We start from the raw sequence: 14858 nt of genomic DNA, 5'->3' as shown, positions 1-14858 counted from the left end.
ATCATCTATTAATGCTTAGGATACATACCATCTCTGGCAATTAGCTTTGAGCTCTTTTAGCCTGTCTAAGACCTCCATCTTATTTATGAGATCGCTGATCTTGCATGAATTTTCACTGATTACAAATGGCATGATACTTGTGTTTTTCCTAACGAATACTTGTGCACAGAGCTGGGAGTATCTGCTTGTAAACAGAGTGGCAACAGGAATTTGGTAAGAGTGGGAATTCGGTACAGAGGGGAAGGAGGTGCTAAGTAATTTAAGCCAAGGGGCAACAATAAATATATAAAAATCAGAGTAATTAATTAGATCGAAAGGGAATTTTTAAGCAAAATGATGGGATAGCTGACATCCATTGCTTGCAATTCCTGTGCCATGTGGGAACTCCAGGACGCTTCATGTGTCTTGGATAATCATGTGTGCAGGAACTTCCTTCAGCTGCTCCATCCCGAGCTCAGGGCTTGAGGAGTGGCTGGGGTTACTGCAGGGCACATGGGAGGCTGAGAATTTCTTGGAGGCCACACTTCAGGAGAATAGTAAGTAGGTGGCCATCCGGCAAGGTAGGAAGATGCAGGCAGTGCAGGAATCCTCCGGGATTTCTGCAACTGCCAATGTGGGTCCCGCATGGTGTGTTGCCTCCTTGGTGCCAGGGCAAAGGACATCACTGAGGGGGGGTGCAGAACATTTTAAGTGGGGGGAAGGGGAACTAATGACATAGGAAGGAAAAGGGTTGAGATTCTGTCGTCAGAGTTTCAAGAGCTAGGAAGCAAGTTTAAAAAACTTAAAAAGCAGGACCTTAAAGGTAGTAATCACTGGATTGCTCCCAGTGCCACGTGGTAGTGAGTATCGGAATTGTAGGATAAAAGAGGTTAATGCGTGGCTGGAGAAATGGTGCAGGAGGGAGTGCTTCAGATTCCAGGGGCATTGGAACCAATGTTCCCGTTAAGTTTTTGGGGTGCGTGGCCCCTTCAAAATACCGCATACGCGCAGTTTTGCACATTAAAAAGTCGTCGAGTCGGCTGCGCGGGAGGGAACATTGATTAGCATCAGTTCTGGGGCAGAAGGGACCTGTTCAAGGTGGACGGGTTGCACCTCAACAGAGCTGGAACCAATGTCCTCACGGGAAGGTTAACTAGTACTGTGGGGGAGCATTTACACTAATTTGGTGGGGTTGGGCACCAGGGTGAAACATTTGAGAGGAGATCCTCTCGGAATGAGTGATCACAGTATGATTGAATTTGTAATACAGATTGAGGGTAAGGAAGTAGTGTCTCAAACGAGCGTACTATGCTTAAACAAAGGGGACTACAGTGGGATGAGGGCAGAGTTGGCTAAAGTAGACTGGAAACACAGACTAAACGGTGGCACAATTGAGGAACAGTGGAGGACTTTTAAGGAGCTCTTTCATAATGCTCAACAAAAATATATTCCAGTGAAAAAGAAGGGTGGTAAGAGAAGGGATAACCAGCCGTGGATAACCAAGGAAATAAAGGAGAGTATCAAATTAAAAACCAATGCGTATAAGGTGGCCAAGGTTAGTGGGAAACTAGAAGATTGGGAAAATTTTAAACGACAGCAAAGAATGACTAAGAAAGCAATAAAGAAAGGAAAGATAGATTACGAAAGTAAACTTGCGCAAAACATAAAAACAGATAGTAAAAGCTTTTACAGATATATAAAACGGAAAAGAGTGACTAAAGTAAATGTTGATCCCTTAGAAGGGGGATTTAATAATGGGAAATGTGGAAATGGCTGAGATCTTAAACAATTATTTTGCTTCGGTCTTCACAGTGGAAGACACAAAAACCATGCCAAAAATTGCTGGTCACAGGAATGGGGGAAGGGAGGACCTCGAGACAATCACTATCACTAGGGGGGTAGTGCTGGACAGGCTAATGGGACTCAAGGTAGACAAGTCCCCTGGTCCTGATGAAATGCATCCCAGGGTATTAAAAGAGATGGCGGAAGTAATAGCAGATGCATTCGTTATAATCTACCAAAATTCTTTGGACTCTGGGGAGGTACCAGCAGATTGGAAAGCAGCTAATGTAACGCCTCTGTTTAAAAAAGGGGGCAGACAAAAGGCAGGTAACTATAGGCCGGTTCGTTTAACGTCTGTAATGGGGAAAATGCTTGAAGCTATTATTAAGGAAGAAATAGCGGGACATCTGGATAGGAATAGTGCAATCAAGCAGATGCAACATGGATTCATGAAGGGGAAATCATGTTTAACTAATTTACTGGAATTCTTTGAGGATATAACAAGCATGGTGGTTAGAGGTGTACCGATGGATGTGGTGTATTTAGATTTCCAAAAGGCATTCGATAAGGTGCCACACAAAAGGTTACTGCAGAAGATAAAGGTACGCGGAGTCAGAGGAAATGTATTAGCATGGATAGAGAATTGGCTGGCTAACAGAAAGCAGAGAGTCGGGATAAATGGGTCCTTTTCGGGTTGGAAATCGGTGGTTAGAGGTGTGCCACAGGGATCGGTGCTAGGACCACAATTGTTTACAATATACATAGATGACCTGGAAGAGAGGACAGAGTGTAGTGTAACAAAATTTGCAGATGACACAAAGATTAGTGGGAAAGCGGGTTGTGTAGAGGACACAGAGAAACTGCAAAGAGACTTGGATAGGTTAAGCGAATGGGCTAAGGTTTGGCAGATGGAATACAATGTCGGAAAGTGTGAGGTCATCCACCTTGGAAAAAAAAACGGTAAAAGGGAATATTATTTGAATGGGGAGAAATTACAACATGCTGCGGTGCAGAGGGACCTGGAGGTCCTTGTGCATGAATCCCAAAAAGTTAGTTTGCAGGTGCAGCAGGTAATCAGGTAGGCGAATGGAATGTTGGCCTTCATTGCGAGAGGGATGGAGTACAAAAGCAGGGAGGTCCTGCTGCAACTGTACAGGGTATTGGTGAGGCTGCACCTGGAGTACTGCGTGCAGTTTTGGTCACCTTAAGGGAGGATATACTAGCTTTGGAAGGGGGTACAGAGACGATTTACTAGGCTGATTCCGGAGATGAGCCTTATGATGATAGATTGAGTAGACTGGGTCTTTACTAGTTGGAGTTCAGAAGGATGAGGGGGTGATCTTATAGAAACATTTAAGATAATGAAAGGGATGGACAAGATAGAGGCAGAGAGGTTGTTTCCACTGGTCGGGGAGACTAGAACTAGGGGGCACAGCCTCAAAATACGGGGGAGCCAATTTAAAACCGAGTTGAGAGGGAATTTCTTCTCCCAGAGGGTTGTGAATCTGTGGAATTCTCTGCCCAAGGAAGAAGTTGAGGCTAGCTCATTGAATGTATTCAAATCACAGATAGATAGATTTTTAACCAATAAGGGAATTAAGGGTTATGGGGAGCAGGCGAGTAAGTGGAGCTGAGTCCACGGCCAGATCAGCCATGATCTTGTTGAATGGCGGAGCAGACTTTTGGGGCTAGATGGCCTACTCCTGTTCCTAATTCTTATGTTCTTGTGTAGATACAAGGTGCGCGTAGCACTGGGAGAGGCAAATAGCACGAGAGTAAAGAATAGTTCAGAAATGGGAGGGATCATGTGACGCAGTCTAAAATGGGTTTGGAGTGCATGTGCGTAAATGCACGGAGCATGGTAAATAAAGTTGGTGAGCTGCAGGCACAAGTCGCTACATGGGATTCTGATATAGTGGCAATAACAGACCTGGCTCAAAGAAGGGGAGGATTGGAAACTTCTTATTCCTGGCTACAAGGTGTTCAGGAAATATAGGGAAAGAGAAAAAGGAGAGAGGGTGGCAGTATTGATCAAATAAACTATTATAGCACTGGTGAGGCATGATGTAGTTGAGGAGCCAAAGACATGGGGCTAGAATTTACACTGGTTCTTGGCGGTATTGGCCGTTTTAGGCGAGAACCGGGTCACCGAAAAATTCCCCAACTGAGGCACGCTGGTAGTTTTGAAGTTCCGCTGGCGAGCGGACCGCCGGTGTGCACCGTCCACAGATCGCCCTGGCGTGATTTTTGGCTGAGCGGGGACTCGTAGGTAAATATGAAAGAAAAAAAAATGTTTAAACCGCCCATGAGGATCAACGGAGCTGGGCGGTGTGTAATAGTTCTGCAAGAAAAAGGTATGTGATTGGTTTTTTACTATTTTTCTCTTGGGGTGATTTAATTTAAAAGTGTGTTGGGAATGTTTTTGGATTTTTTTTTTTTAGTTGGGTGTTTTGAAAAATTATTTTTATTCTTTTTCTTGTGTTGGGCCCAACCCACAGCCTTGTGGTAAATTTTTATAGATTTTTAAATTTATCACCCATTTTCTTTAGGCACAACTCAATCAAGCCAAAATTGCACTTTTTCACCCAGATTTGGGGTGCAGGGTCAATATTTTTCGCTGAGCGGATTTAAAAAAAAAACTTTCGGGAAGTTTTCACTGGCGATAATCTTCCCAGCCTTAGCGGTTTTTTGGCCAGCAGTCGGGTACTGGCGGGCTTTGGGGAAATTCTAGCGCATAGTCTTTTTGGGTGGAATTAAGGAGCTATTATGCTACTGGGTGTACACTATAGGCCACCAATTATTGGGAAGGAAATAGAGGAGCAGATTTTCAGGCAAATTACAGAAAGATGCAAGAGCTATAGAATAGTTATAATGGGGGACTTCAATTATCCTAATATAGACTTGGATAGTAACAGTGTAAAGAGCAAAGAGGGGGAGGAATTCCTGAAATGTATACAATGGAACTTGCTTGATCAGTGCGTTTCCAACCTAGTGAGGAAGGAAGCAATGCTGAATCTAGTTCTGGGGAATTAAGTGGGGCAAATGGAGTATGTTTCAGTGGGCGAACATTTGGGGAACAATGATTTAAAACCGAGTTGAGAAGGAATTTCTTCTCCCAGAGTGTTGTGAATCTGTGGAATTCTCTGCCCAAGGAAGCAGTTGAGGCTAGCTCATTGAATGTATTCAAGTCACAGATAGATAGATTTTTAACCAATAAGGGAATTAAGAGTTCTGGGGAGCGGGCGGTTAAGTGGAGCTGAGTCCACGGCCAGATCAGCCATGATCTTGTTGAATGGCGGAGCAGGCTCGAGGGGCTAGATGGCCTACTCCTGTTCCTAATTCTTATGTTCTTATGTTCTTATGATCATAATATCAGGTTGAGAATAGTTATGGCAAAGGACAAAGTTAAATCAAACTTAAAAATACTTAACTGGAGGAAAGCTAACTTCAGTGAGTTGAAAAGGGATCAGGCCCAGGTGGATTGGAATAAAATATTCGTAGGCAAAACAGTAATTGAACACTGGGAGGCCTTCAAAGAGGCGATGGTTCGGGTACAGAGTAAACACATTCCATTGAGAGGGAGCGGAAGGGCATCCAAAGCCAGAGCTCCCTGGATGACTAAAGATATAGTTAAAATGAAACAGAAAAAGGAGGCTTATGACAATTCTAAGGTCCATAATACAGTAGAGAGCCATGCTGAATAAAGAAAGTAAAGAGAAGATCTATAAAAGGGAACAATAGTGAATATAAAGGGGAATCTCAAAATTCTTTATACACCCAAAAATGGTGGGAGGGTAGTGCAGATTAGGGACCAAAAATGAGATTATCTTGTGGAGGCCGAGGGCATGGCTGAGGTACTAAATGGGTACTTTGCATCTGTCTTCATAAGAGAGGAGGATGCAGTAGCGATTATGGGATAGGATAAACATATATAAAGAGGAGGTACTTAAAAAGTTGGCAATCCTCAAAGAAGAAAAGTCACTCGGTCCAGATGGGAGGCACCTAGGTTACTGAGAGAAGTAAGTATGGAAATTGCAGAGGCTCTGGCTGCAATCTTCCAATCCTCCTTAGATATGGGAGTGGTGTCAGAGAACTGGAGGATTGTAAATTTTATACCTTTGTTTATTAAAAAGGGGGAGAGGGATAAACTTGGCAACTACAGGCCAGTCAGCTTATTGTCGGTGGTGCGGAAACATATAGAAACATAAAAAATAGGTGCCAGGAGTAGGCCATTCGGCCCTTCGAGCTTGCACCACCATTCAATATGATCATGGCTGATCATGCAACTTTAGTACCCCATTCCTGCTTTCTCTGCATACCCCTTTTAGAAACTTTTAGAGACAGTAATCCGGGAAAAAATTCAGTTGGAGGGTTAGAAACTTGGATCTCAAACCAGTACCCTAAGCTTAAATAAAAGAGACGACAAAGGTATGAAGGCAGAATTGGCTAAAGTGGACTGGGAAAATAGATTAAAGTGTAAGATGGTTGAGCAACGGCAGACATATAAGAAGATATTTCATAATTCTCAACAAAAATATATTCCAATGAGAAGGATAGACTGAGAAAGGATAACCATCCGTGGTTAACTAAGGAAATGGAAATTAGGGGTGCATGCAGTAAAGGTGCAGCAGTTATCATGGGTGACTTTAATATGCATAAAGATTGGGCTAACCAAACTGGAAGCAATACGCTGGAGGAGGATTTCCTGGAGTGCATAAGGGATGGTTTTCTAGACCAATATGTCGAGGAACCAACTAGGGGGAGGCCATCTTAGACTGGGTGTTGTGTAATGAGAGAGAATTAATTAACAATCTCGTTGTGCGAGGCCCCTTGGGGAAGAGTGAACATAATATGGTGGAATTCTACATTAGGATGGAGAATGAAACAGTTAATTCAGAGACCATGGTTTCACTAAATATATTCAAAAAGGAGTTAGATGTAGTCCTTACTACTAGGGGGATCAAGGGGTATGGCGAGAAAGCAGGAATGGGGTACTGAAGTTGCATGTTCAGCCATGAACTCATTGAATGGCGGTGCAGGCTCGAAGGGCCGAATGGCCTACTCCCGCACCTATTTTCTATGTTTCTATAAAGGATGGTATCAAATTGTAAACAATGGCATACAAAGTGGCCAAGATTAGTGGGAGGCCAGAGCATTGGGAAACTTTTAAAAACCAGCAAAAAATGACTTTAAAAAAAATAGAGAGGGAAGATAAATTATGAAAGTAAACTAGCAAGAAATATAAAATCAGATAGTAAGAGTTTCTACAGGTATATAAAAAGGAAGAGAGTAGCTAAAGTAAATGTTGGTCCCTTAGAGGATGAGACTGGGGAATTAATAATGGGGAACAGGGAAATGGCAGAGACTTTGAACAAATATTTTGTATTGGTATTCATGGTAGAAGACACTAAAAACATCTCAATAATGGATAATCAAGCGGCTATAGGGAGGGAGGAACTTAAAACGATCACTGTCAGTAAAGAAGTAGTATTTGGTAAAATAATGGGACTAAAGATGGACAAGTCCCCTGGACCTGATGACTTGCATCCTAGGGTCTTAAAAGAAGTGGATGCATTGGTTGTAATCTACCAAAATTCATTGGATTCTGGGGAGGTGGGGATTGGAAAACAGCAAATGTAATGCCCCTATTTAAAAAAGGAGGCAGATAGAAAGCAGGAAACTATAGACCAGTTAGCCTAACGCCTGTCGTTGGGAAAATGCTGGAGTCCATTATTAAGGAAGCAGTAGCAGGACATTTGGAAAAGCATAATTTATTCAAGCAGAGTCAGCATGGTTTTATGAAATTTGCTAGAGTTCTTTGAGGATATAAAGAGCAGGGTGGATAAGGGGGAACCAATGGGTGTGGTGTATTTGGATTTCCAAAAGGCATTCGATAAGATGCCACATAAAAGGTTACTGCACAAGCTGAAAGTTCACTGGGTTGGGGTAATATATTAGCATGGAGAGAGGATTGGCTAATTAACAGAAAACAGAGTCGGGATAAACGGGTAATTTTCCAGTTGGCAAACAGTAACTAGTGGGGTGCCACAGGGATCGGTGCTGGGAGCTCAACTGTTTACAATTTATATTAATGATTTGGATGAAGGGACCGAGTGTAATGTAGCCAAGTTTGCTGATGATATAAAGATGGGTGGGAAAGCAAATTATGAGGAGGACACAAAATCTGTCAAAATGGATAATCTCACACTTTCCCACATTATATTCTATCTGCCAAATGTGTGAACGTGTGCGATTATCCACTTTGACAGAAAAACTAAAAAAGCAAATTATTATTTAAATGGAAAAATATGACAAAATGCTGCAGTACAAAGGGACCTTGGGGGGTCTTTGTGCATGAAACACACAAAGTGAGTATGCAGGTACAGCAAGTAATCAGGAAGGCAAATGGAATGCTGGCTTTTATTGCAAGGGGGATGGAGCATAAAAGCAGAGAAGTCCTGCTACAACTGTACAGGGTATTGGTGAGGCCACCCCTAAAGTACTGCATACAGTTTTGATCTCCTTATTTAAGGAGTGATATACTTGTTTTGGAGGCAGTTCAGAGAAGGTTCATGAGGTTGATCTCTGAAAGGTTGAGCCGGTTGGGCCTATACTCATTGGAGTTTAGAAGAATGGGAGGTGATCTTATTGAGACATACAAGATAATGAGGGGGCTCGACGAGGTAGATGCAGAGAGGATGTTTGCACTCATGGGGAATCTAGAACTAGCGGGCATAGTTTTAGAATAAGGGGTCGCCCATTTAAAACTGAGGTGAGGAATTTCTTCTCCATGGGTTGTAAATCTGTGGAATTCTCTGCCCCAGAGAGCTGTGGAGGCTGGGTTATTGAATATATTTAAGGCGGAGATGGACAGATTTTTGAGCGATAAGGGAGTGAAGGGTTATGGTGAGCAGGCAGGGAAGTGGAGCTGTGTCCATGATCAGATCAGCCATGATCTTATTGAATGGCAGAGCAGGCTCGAGGGGGCCAAATGGCCTACTCTTGCTCCTATTTCTTATATTCTTAAAATGAATTGACATTTAGCAAAGTATAGGGTAATAAATGAAAGTCGGCATGGATTTGTTAAAGGCAAATCGTGTTTGACTAACTTGCTCGAACTCTTTGATCAAGTAATACAAAGGGTTGATGAGGGTAGTGCAGTTGATATTATGTATATGGACTTCCAAAAGATGTTTGACAAAGTACCACATATAGGGCTCAATTTTCCCCGGTCGTTTTTTCTGGCGTATTTATTTTTTCAAAGTTTCCCCCAGTGATCTGCGCTGGCGTAACTGACTTAGTTACGATTTTTCTAGGCCAGTTTTTCTTTTGATGTCTGCGCCAGTTTTTTCAATTGTTCGCAGCTGTGCCAACATTTTTTAACATAGAAATTAGGTGCAGGAGCAGGCCATTCGGCCCTTCGAGCCTGCACTGCCATTCAATAAGATCATGGCTGATCATTCAACCTCAGTACCCCTTTCCTGCTTTCTCTCCATACCCCTTGATCCATTTGGCTGTAAGGGCCATATCTAACTCCCTTCTGAATATATCTAACGAACTGGCCTCAATAACTTTCTGCGGTAGAGAATGCCACAGATTAACCACTCTGAGTGAAGAGATTTCTCCTCATCGCGGTCCTAAATGGCTTACCTCTTATTCTTAGACTGTGACCCCTGGTTCTGGAACTCCCTAGCAACGGGAGCATTCTTCCTGCCTCTAACCTGTCCAATCCTATCAGAATTTTATACGTTTCTATGAGATCCTCTCATTCTTCTAAACTCCAGTGGGTACAATCCCAGTTGATCCAGTCTCTCCTCAATGTCAGTCCTGCCATCCCAGGAATCAATCTGGTGAACCTTCGCTGTACTCCCTCAATAGCAAGAACGCCCTTCCTCAGATTAGGGGATCAAAACTGAACACAATATTCCAGGTGTGGCCTCACTAAGGCCCTGTACAACTGCAGTAAGACCTCCCCACTCCTGGTACTCAAATCCTCTAGCTATGAAGGCCAACGTGCCATTTGCCTTCTTCACCACCTGCTGTACCTGCATACCAAATCAATGACTGATGTACCATGACACCCAGATTTCGTTGCACCTCCCCTTTTCATAATCTGTCACCATTCAGATAATCTGTTTTCCTGTTTTTGCCACCAAAGTGGATAACCTCACGTTTATCCACATTATCCTGCATCTGCCATGCATTTTCCCACTCACCTAACCTGTCCAAGTCACCCTGCAGTTTCTTAGCATCCTCCTCACAGCTCTCACCACCACCCAGCTTAGTGTCATCTGAAAACTTGGAGATATTACATTCAATGCCTTCATCTAAATCATTGATGTATATTGTGAATAGCTGGGGTCCCAGTACTGAACCCTGTGGCACTCCACTGGTCACTGCCTGCCATTCTGAAAAGGACCCGTTTATTCCGACTCTCTGCTTCCTGTCTGCCAACCACTTCTCTATCCACGTCAATACGTTACCCCCAATACCATGTGCTTTAATTTTGCACACTAATCTCTTGTGTGGGACCTTGTCAAAAGCCTTTTGAAAGTCCAAATACACCACATCTACTGGCTCTCCCTTGTCAACTCTACTAGTTACATCCTCAAAAAATTCTAGAAGATTTGTCAAGCATGATTTCCCTTTCATAAATCCATGCTGACTTGGACCGATCCTGTCACCGCTTTCCAAATGCGCTGCTATTTCATCTTTAATAATTTTCCCCACCACCAATGTCAGGCTAACCGGTCCATAATTCCCCGTTTTCTCTCTCCCTCCTTTTTTAAAAAGTGGTGTTACATTAGCTACCCTCCAGTCCATAGGAACTGATCCAGAGTCAATAAAATGTTGAAAAATGATCACCAATGCATCCACTATTTCTAGGGCCACTTCCTTAAATATTCTGGGATGCAGCCTATCGGGCCCAGGAGATTTATCGGCCTTCAATCCCATCAATTTCCCTAACACAATTTCCTGACTAATAAGGATTTCCTTCAGTTCCTCCTTCTCACTAGACCCTCGAACCCATAGCATTTCCAGAAGGTTATTTGTGTCTTCCTTAGTGAAGACAGATCCAAAGTATTTGTTCAATTGGTATGCCATTTCTTTGTTCCCCATTATAAATTCACCTGATTCTGTTTGCAAAGGACCTACGTTGATTTCACTAATCTTTTTCTCTTCACATATCTATAGAAGCTTTTGCAGTCAGTTTTTATGTTCCCTGCAAGCTTCCTCTCATACTTTATTTTCCTCCTCCTAATTAGACCCTTTGTCCTCCTCTGCTGAATTCTAAATTTCTCCCAGTCCTCGGGTTTGCTGCTTTTTCTCGCCAATTGCCTGTTCCTTGGATTTAACATTATCCCTAATTTCCCTTGTTGAGCCACCTTCCCCTTTTTATTTTTACTCCAGACAGGGATGTACAATTGTTGAAGTTCATCCATGTAACCTATAAATGTCTGCCATTGCCTATCTGCTGTCAACCCTTTAAGTATAATTTGCCAGTCTATCCTAGCCAATTCACGTCTCATACCATCGAAGTTACCTTTCCTTAAGTTCAGGACCCTAGTCTCTGAATTAACAGTGTCACTCTCCATCTTAATAAAGCATTCTACCATATTATGGTCACTCTTCCCCAGGGGGCCTCGCACAACAAGATTGCTAATTAGTCCTCTCTCATTACACAACACCCAGTCAAGGATGGCCAGCCCTCTAGTTGGTTCCTCGACATATTGGTCTCGAAAGCCATCCCTAATACACTCCAGGAAATCCTTCTCCACCGCATTGCTACCAACTTGGTTAACCCAATCTATATGTTGATTAAAGTCGCCCATGATAACTGCTGTACCTTTATTGCAGGCATCCCTAATTTCTTGTTTGATGCCATCCCCAACCTCACTACTACTGTTTGGTGGTCTGTACACAACTCCCACTAGCGTTTTCTGCCCTTTGGTATTCCGCAGCTCTACCCATACAGATTCCACATCATCCAAGCTAATGTCCTTTCTTACTATTGCGTTAATTTCCTCTTTAACCAGCAACGCTACCCCACCTCCTTTTCCTTTCTGTCTATCCTTCCTAAATGTTTGAATAGCCCTGGATGTTGAGTTCCCAGCCTTGGTCGCCCTGGAGCCATGTCTCCGCAATCCCAATTATATCATAACCGTTAATAGGTGCCTGCGCAGGTAATTCATCCACCTTATTACGAATACTCCTCGCATTGAGGCACAGAGCCTTCAAGTTTGTCTTTTTAACACTAACACTCTTTGTCCCTTTAGAATTTTGCTGTAATGTGGCCCTTTTTGATTTCTGCCCTCCACTTTTACTATTCTCCTTTCTATCTTTTGCTTCTGCCCCCATTTTATTTCCCTCTGTCCCCCTGCATAGGTTCCCATCCCCCTGCCATATTAGTTTAACCCCTCCCCAACAGCACTAGCAAACATTCCCCCTAGGACATTGGTTCCGGTCCTGCCCAGATGCAGACCGTCCGATTTGTACTGGTCCCACCTACCCCAGAACCGGTTCCAATGTCCCAGGAATTTGAATCCCTCCCTCTTGCACCACTCCTCAAGCCATGTATTCATCTGAGCTATCCTGCAATTCCTACTCTGACTAGCACGTGGCACTGGTAGCAATCCTGAGATTACTACCTTTTGAGATCCTACTTTTTAATTTAACTCCTAACTCCCTAAATTCAGCTTGTAGGACTTCATCCTGCTTTTTACCTACATCGTTGGTACCTATATGCACCACGACAACTGGCTGTTCACCCTCCCCCTTCAGAATGCCCTGCAGCTGCTCCGAGACATCCTTGACTCTTGCACCAGGGAGGCAACATACCATCCTGGAGTCTCGGTTGCGACTGCAGAAACACCTATCTATCCCCCTTACAGTAGAATCCCCTATCACTATAGCTCTTCCACTCTTTTTCCTGCCCTCCTGTGAAGCCACCCACGGTGCCATAGACTTGGCTGCTGCTGGGGTCCTCTCTTGGGTCGGCGTATCTGGCCACTGCCAAAAAAACGACTGGTGTGTTAAGAAAGCCAGCGCACATTTACAAATTGTTTTTAAATCAATGATTTTGGAGGGAGTCAAGAACACTGTCAAAATCGGTAATAAAGTTCAATTTTTTTTTAACCTGTCAACGTAGAAGTGTAAATTTGTTGGATTTTAGAAGTTTTTTCATTTTTTTTACTCGCACATGCCACCAACGAACGTCTTGAAGCAGGGCTGGAGGGTCGTAGGATTGGCCGGTAGAATCAGCCTTGTGCCTGGACACACCGGCTCGGGATTCAAAACAAGCCATGAGGGGGAGGAGAGAGAGAGAGAGAGAGAGAGAGAGAGAGAGAGAGAGAGAGAGAGAGAGAGAGAGAGAGGTGCCGATCAGAAGGCTTGGAGCCCAGGGAAAGGGGGCGGGGGGGGGAAGGAGGAGAGGGGAGGAGTCACAAGACCTTTGAGTGTGGTCCATCCATACAGACCTGGAGAGATACAACTGCGAACCTGTGCTGCCTGTTTTCCTGCTGTTTTGAGCTTCTTTCAAAGATTAAATTTAAGTATGGGAGCAATACTGACAATGCCATACCTTGTGCAAGCCTTCTGCATCATGGTGCTACGTAGGAGACAATTGATTTCATTTAATCGCATTAGGAACATCAGAGCCCGTAGGGTGCTGGGCAGGAGGCCTTATCCACTTCTGGTATATCAAGACAGGCGTTCATACCTCCACCTGAGTGATGCAGACTGTGTCGGAAGGCTGCGTTTCCGCAAAGAAGTTGTAAGTGAGATCTGTGAGTTAGTGAAAGCAGACCTGCAACCTAGAAGCATCAGGAGGACTGCTTTGTCAGTTGAAGTGAAGGTTACAGCTGCACTTTCATTCTATGCGTCGAGTTCGTTTCAAGCTACAACTGGGGATGTGTGCGCTATCTCTCAACATGCAACACATGTCTCCATTCACCAGGTCACGGCTTCACTGTACACGCATAGGAATGACTTCATAAAATTCCCCATGACCGCCCAAGCAATCCATGGCTGTGGGCTTCTCCAGGGCTGCTGGCTTCCCAAAGGTACAGGGCTGCATTGATTGTACCCATATCGCCTTGCGATCACCTTTGAAGGATTCTGAGATGTACATGAACAGAAAAGGTTTCCACTCCATTAATGTGCAGCTCGTGTGTGATGACGTGCAGCTCGTGTGTGATGACATGCATCACATCATGTCAATCGATGCAAGATACCCTGGCAGCACCTATGATGGGTTAATCCTACGCGACAGCGTTGTATCTGTCATCTTTCAGCAGCAGCAGCCAGAAGGGCACAGCTGGCTACTGGGAGACAAAGGGTACAGCCTCGCTACCTGGCTCATGACGCCCCTATCCATAACCTGGACGGAAGCTGACCACACGTTGCGACACGCAGCATCATTGAGAGGATCATTAGCATATTGAAACAGCGTTTCCGATGCCTGGACCATTCCGAAGGCTATTTGCTGTACACCCCTGAAATTGTTGGTCAGTTCACTGTTGTGTGCTGCATGCTGCATAACTTAGCCATCATGAGGCAGCAGCACCTGGTAGTGGAGGACCCACCTGCGGTGAGAGTGGCTGATAATGTGGAAGATGCAGATGACGAGGAAGAGGGGGAGGACGATGAGGATGAGGAAGCCATGCAATTGCCTGAGGCTGGAGCGCGAAGGCGGAGGAGGGCGGGCCATCGTGCTCCTTCCAACGATTGCTCGAGCCTTGCGCCAGTAGCTCATCCGTGAACGCTTTACTGATGCCTGAGGGCTCGGCGACAACTTTTCCACATAGACATGTTTACTGTTTGGAGCTGTTCTGTAATATTGTGTTGTGTTAATGGAACATGATTCAGTTTTAATGTAAAATATATTTTATTCAAAAGTTTGCAATGTACTTAACTTTAATAAAATGATTCTTGTATCAAGCTTCACTTAACTATCACTCTAAGATCAGTCATAAACTTGTAAATATACATAACTTATTAAAGAAAAAACTTTTAATTTGAGAACAGTTACAACAGTAACAATAATAATAAGTCAGGAGCAGCGGCCAGAGGTGGAGCGAGCAGCTGCCTACAAAGGC

General features: G+C 43.9%; 1 protein-coding gene across 3 annotated transcripts in view; it reads left to right on the top strand.

Annotated features, from left to right (window-relative positions):
• ncapg (non-SMC condensin I complex, subunit G) overlaps positions 1-14858 on the top strand; it is a 160487-nt gene that overhangs the window by 11539 nt on the left and 134090 nt on the right. The gene's annotated exons all lie outside the window — the stretch shown is intronic.

This window comes from Pristiophorus japonicus, chromosome 2 (assembly GCF_044704955.1).
Source record: "Pristiophorus japonicus isolate sPriJap1 chromosome 2, sPriJap1.hap1, whole genome shotgun sequence".
Classification (NCBI taxonomy): domain Eukaryota; kingdom Metazoa; phylum Chordata; class Chondrichthyes; family Pristiophoridae; genus Pristiophorus; species Pristiophorus japonicus.
The sequence above is the reverse complement of the archived record's forward strand: the minus strand, read 5'-3'. Positions and strand labels throughout refer to the sequence as shown.